Here is a 6000-nt window from a genome sequence, read left to right as displayed (position 1 = left end):
GATGTGACTCCCTGAAGCCTCCCAAGGGGCTAGGACTTGGCTGGTGAGGTTTGCGATGCCCCAGGGACCCCGTGTGCTAGGGTGACCAGATGTCCTGATTTTATAGGGACAGTCCCCATATTTGAGATAGAAGCCTATTACTCCCCACCCCCGTCCCGATTTTTCACACTGTCTGGTCACCCTACCCTGCGCCCAATTGGCCAGGAGACTGCTCCCGCAAAGCCGTCTAGGGGAGAGTGGCCTGGCGAGGAGTGACCCCAGCGCCTGAGCACTGCACCAGGATTGGGGTCACCACCCCCGCTCTAGTCCCAGCTCCATCTGTACCGAGGGCTCCCCTAGACCCCAGGTCTCGCCTCCCAGCCTTCAAACCCATCCCTGGCGTTGTGACCCCAGCCCAAGCACTGCGGCCCACGGAGCCGTGGAGCAGGGATTGTCCCTTCCCATGGGGTGTGTAGCGATGCGGACTCACCCCTGTGGCACCCTGGCTGTCTCAGGGAATTAGCTCTTCCACCATCCGGAGGGCCCTCTACAGCCAGTGATCTGCCTTACCGCTGGCCCGTGTCCCTCCCAGGACCCGGTGCCCCTTTTATTTGGGGTGCTGCCTAGGAGCAGGCCCTGCAGCCTGGGGAGTTGCTGGCCTAGGGCTTCCCAGCCCCCAAGGCCTTTCCCCAGCCCTGCCTCAATCTAGGTTCCCTGCTTGGCACCTTGCAGCCAGGCCCTTCTCCTTCGACAGACAGAGGGAGCCTGCCTGGGCCTCTGGCTCCCAGCCTTTTATAGGGGCCAGCTGGGCCTGATTGGGGCATCGCCCCAGCTGAGCCTGCTTTCCCCCAATCAGCCCAGGCTTCTCGCCCCAGCCCCAGCCCTCTCCTGGGCCGTTTCAAGCCCCTCAGGGCAGGAGCGGGTAACCACCCCGCTACAGGGGGAATCGAGCTGAGACAGTTCTCAGAGGGAGTCAGCGCTGAGGGCAGGATGCTGGGGCTAGAGCATGGCAGCGACATCTGGAAGTTACAGCTCCGACCCCCAGGACGCCTGGGTTCTCTTCCCACCTCTGGGAGGGGAGTGGGTTAGAGCAGGGAGCTGGGAGGCAGGACTCCTGGGTTCTCTTCGGCTATCGATTCCGAGCAATACTCGATGACTTAATATCAGGCACAGCAGTGGGTGGATGGGGTCAAGGTACCCTCAGGCCCCCAGAATTCCCTTCGCTAACACGAATGGGAACCAGGAGGACCATTTAGAGGTGTGTGAAAGCTACCAGCCCCCTGCCACCAAATGGGAGAGGAATGTATGTGGGGAACGTGGGGAAAGTGAGAATAGGCTGAAACTGAGCTAAGGGCTGTTTGGTTTGGAGTCCAGAGGGTGGAGGGAGTGGATTATGGGGCTAGAAGGGCCAGTGGCCTCATTCATTGCAGAGGAAAAGGATTAGCTGGCCAGTGATCTGGGACAGGGGTATAGGGCACTGTACTCGCTGGCCAGTGATTTGGGGCAGGGGCTATGGGGTACTGGACTAGCTGGCCAGTGATCTAGGCAGGGAGACATGGGGTAACTGGACTCGCTGGCCAGTGATCTGTCTGGCATAGGCAGAGGGCCGGACACTTGCCCCAATGGGTCATTTCTCTGATCTCAGTCAAGCCTCTCTCCTTTCTGTCCCCACCCTTAGCTGGTGAGCCCTGGACTCTCCGCTGTGTCACCTCAATCAGTTCCATGGCAGCTCCATGCAGAGAGACCCAGCCCCTGCCTGAAGCAGAGGAAGGTCTGGGACCTGCCTGGTGCCGCATGCCCCCTGAGAAGTTAGGGCCCAGGGGCTGGGCGATGTTGCCCCAGGGCACCTCATTAGGCATCGGGGTGCAGCGCACCGGGCATTGTTAGCACGTCGGCTCCCACTCGCAGCTGATGCGTCGAGAGGGGACTCTGGGTCTCATTAAAGACACTTGCTGTTTGTGACACAATGACACTGACGAGCCCACAGAGGGGCCAAACAGATCATTAACATTTTTTTCTGTGCCAGGTTGAGAAGTGAATCAAAGGGCATCAAGAGGGATCCAACCTCAGGGTGCGTTCCACGTGCTGGGGAGGAGCGCAGCACACAGACATCTAACAGGAACATACCGGTCCCCAGGCTGGATCCCACCCAGGTCCTTCCAGCCCCGCCTCCAACGGTGGCCTAGCTTCAGCGGACGTGTCAACACATGCCTCATGGACAGCTGAGAAATGTCTTACTAACCCCTGCCAGTCCGTGATTCACTTACACCTTAGGGGAATGACACCTCTACAAAAACATGGTCACGCTGTTCTGTGCCGCTGAACTTTTCCTCCCTCACCTCCAGTGTAAATCAGGGATAAAACCATCAGGCAATGGTGCTGAATCTCCTCATGCCCAGACGTTTTCAAAACCATGAGCTCAGGATGGGACATGGGGCCTTTTTTCCTCTAGGGGGCTCCGGCCCAGCCACAAGTCGAAGGGACTGGCTGAGACATGTGTCTATATTTAGTGATTTCGTTGGGGATTGGTCCTGCTTTGAGCAGGGGGTTGGGCTAGATGACCTCCTGAGGTCCCTTCCAACCCTGATATTCTATGATTCTATATCAGAGTTCTCAAACTTTTTTTGCCTCCCCCTTTGAAAATATTTCAGGCTGTGATGACACCCCCCCTCACCCTCCCGCCACTCTTGGTACCAAACATCGCTTTCCCAACATCAGTGCAGAGCCCTCTACAGCTAAGTAACCGTACGCCACTCTTACTTCTGCGCTGCTGCTGAAGGTGGCGCTGCCTTCAGAGCTGGACAGCCAGCCAGAGCTGCATCTCTCCAGCTGCCTGCGTCTTAAGGCAGGGAAAAAGGGGATCTCATGATCCCCCTACAATACCCTTGCGACCCCCTTTTGCGTCCGGAGCCCCAGTTTGAAAAATGCTGGTCTATATCTTAGCCTTCTGTTCCATTTAGGTGTCTGTGCTGGGTAGATAACTGGCCACTTTCCAGACTTAAAAATAAATGAAGTCACTACCTATCTGTCTAAATCCTAATGCTTGCTATCTCTGGGTATGTCTACACTACAGGATTATTCCGATTTTACAGAAATTGATTTTTGGAAACAGATTGTATAAAGTTGAGTGCACGTGGCCACACTAAGCACATTAATTCAGCAGTGTGCGTCCATGTACCAAGGCTAGCATCAACTTCCGGAGCTTTGCACTGTGGGTAGCTATCCCATAGTTCCTGCAGTCTCCCCTGCCCATTGGAATTCTGGGTTGAGATCCGAATGCCTGATGGGGCCAAAAATTTGTCACAGGTGGTTATGGGTAAATGTTGTCAGTCAATTCTCCCTCCATGAAAGCAACGGCAGACAATCATTTCGCTCCCTTTTCCCTGGATTGCCCGGGCAGACGCCATAGCACGGCAACCATGGAGCCTGTTCAGCCTTTTTTCACTATCACTGTATGTCTACTGGATGCTGCTGACAGACACGGTCCTGCAGTGCTACAGGGCAGCATCCCCTTGCCTTTTGCAAGTTAGCAAAGGCGGTTACCTCCTCTACTGTACCGTCTGCTGCTTTGCAAATTGACAAAGATGGTTACCAGTCATACTGTACCATCTGTTGCTGTCATGGGTGCTCCTGGCTGGCCTCGGTGAGGTCGGTCGGAGGCGCCTGGACAAAAATGGGAATGACTCCCCAGGTCGTTCTCTTCTTTAAGTTTTGTCTAATGGAGATTCAGTCCTGCCTAGAATATCAGGCAAGCCTACTAAAGAACCAGAGGGTAAACGGCCGCTCCGGGTCAGAGCCCCAGACATCCCGCAGAAATGATGAGCTGCATGCCATTCTAGGGGGTGCCCCCACAACAACCCCACCCGTTGCTTCTCTCCTCCCCAACCCCTCCTGGGCTACCGTGTCAGTTATCCCCCCATTTGTGTGATGAAGTAATAAAGAATGCAGGAATAAGAAACAACACTGACTTTATTGCCTCTGCAAGCAGAGATCAAAGGGGGGGAGGGGAGGGCGGTTGGCTTACAGCGAAGTAGAGTGAACCACCATTCTGCACTTCCTCAGCCTATAGCTGAAAATGGGAATCTGTGACAAGCACTAGGATAGAAGCACAGGCAGGACTGAATCTCCATTTGTGTGTGGGCCTTTGGTTGACACTGGTAAAATACAAAATGTCCCAGGATATGTATGTTGGGGGACAGTTCTAAACAGCAGCTTCATTTTTTTAGTTGCAGCAAAATGTAGAGGTCTAAGTATCTGATTGTGAGCCCTGGTAGCAAGGAGTAGGCTGGGGTAGGCGCAACCACACGGTGCTGCTGACTGGTGAGAGCAGCCTGAGGCAGAAGCCTCCAGCTGGCATGGTCAGAGGAAAAGGAGCAGCAGGCCAGAGCGCTGGCGGCATGGCGTGCTGAGGCTGAGGGGGGACGGCAGGGGAGGGGCCGGGGCTAGCCTCCCCAGCCAGGAGCTCAAGGGCCAGGCAGGACGGTCCCGTGGGCTGGATGTGGCCCGTGGGCTGGATGTGGCCCGCAGGCCGTAGTTTGCCCACCTCTGGCTTGGCCTTTAGCCTGCGGGTTCAGCTACCTACACTCCAGTCAATACAGAGAGCCCAGAGAATGAAATGCAGCTGGCGCATAAATATTATAGGAGTGGGATCTGAACCTCCGAAACTGGAAGGCAAAGCAAAAGAAGCCAACAGATCTGATTTGTTGCTGATCCTGCTTAATTCCTGCAACTTAATTCCTGCAACTGCAACGATGTAAATGATTAAAATTAAAAAATGCTTAAAAATAAATATTGAAATTATAAAAACATAAAACTGGAATTCTGCCAAGCCTGGTGATACACCTGTTAAACTGAAGTGATATTGACAATCTCCCCAGCTGCCCCCTAGTGGCTTCGCTAGGGCCTCGTGTCACTGTCTCACTCACTCTGCCTGCCCATGGATGTTTTATGTTATTTTATGGTCATCACAGTTTTTTACAGTCAATATTTTATTATCATTCATTGCTTTGTAATTAATTACATACAAACAAAATAATTTTTTTTGCCTAGAGCCAGGGATAGACCCTAACCCCCAGTCTCCCCTCTGCGCCAACCCACTAGACGCCATTCCCTTCCCAGAGCTGAGAACAGAAGCCAGGAGTCCAGACTTCCACTGGCTTCAAATTCCCTTCTTCAGCAGCCCCTCTCTAACCACTGGACATTGCTGCCTCCCTGCCACATCTTGAATGGAGCCCCTGGGAATGATGTACAGCCCCTTTCAACCCAAATGTTCCTCAAGTCCTTTAACAAATAGTACAAGGTTACTCATCAGCCGAACATCCTTTGCTAAGCTCTTTCTTGGGCAGGGACTTTATTTTCTCAGCAACTGCTGTTTAAAGAAGATTATTCAGGCAAATATTAAAACTCACCACAACAAGAAAGAGTCACAAATTCCCATGCTCTAAGATCCTGCTCCGCAAGTCTCAGAGATTAGTGGCATCCCTGGCACAGAGCTGGTCTCTGTAGACTCTTCCTACATCAATGGAAGGGGTTTTTCCATTGATGTCATGAATTCACCTCTCTGAGAGGTGGTAGCTAGCTTGACAGAAGAATTCTTCCTTCGACCTAGCTGTGTCTACACCGGGGGTTAGACTGAGATAACTGCATTGCTCAGGGCAAAAACATTTTCACATCCCTGAGCAATGTAGCTAGGTCAATCTAATTTTTAGTACATAAGAACATAACAATGTCCCTACTGGGTCAGGCCAATGGTCCATCTAGCCCAGTATCTTTTCTTCTATCAGTGACCTATGCCAGGTGCTTCAGCAGGAGTGAACAGAACAGGACAATTATCAACTGATCCATTCCCTGTTGTCCACTTCTGTCTTCTGGCAATCAAAGGCTAAGGACGCTCAAAGCATCATTGGGGTTGCATCCCTGGCCATCTTAGCTAATAGTGATTGATGGACCTATCCTCCATGATAGACCAGGTCTTAATCTCATTGCTTCTCTGGTTTCTGTCTTGCAGGAAAGGACACAGAT

This window comes from Mauremys reevesii, linkage group 15, assembly GCF_016161935.1.
Source record: "Mauremys reevesii isolate NIE-2019 linkage group 15, ASM1616193v1, whole genome shotgun sequence".
NCBI lineage: Eukaryota > Metazoa > Chordata > Testudines > Geoemydidae > Mauremys > Mauremys reevesii.
The sequence above is the reverse complement of the archived record's forward strand: the minus strand, read 5'-3'. Positions refer to the sequence as shown.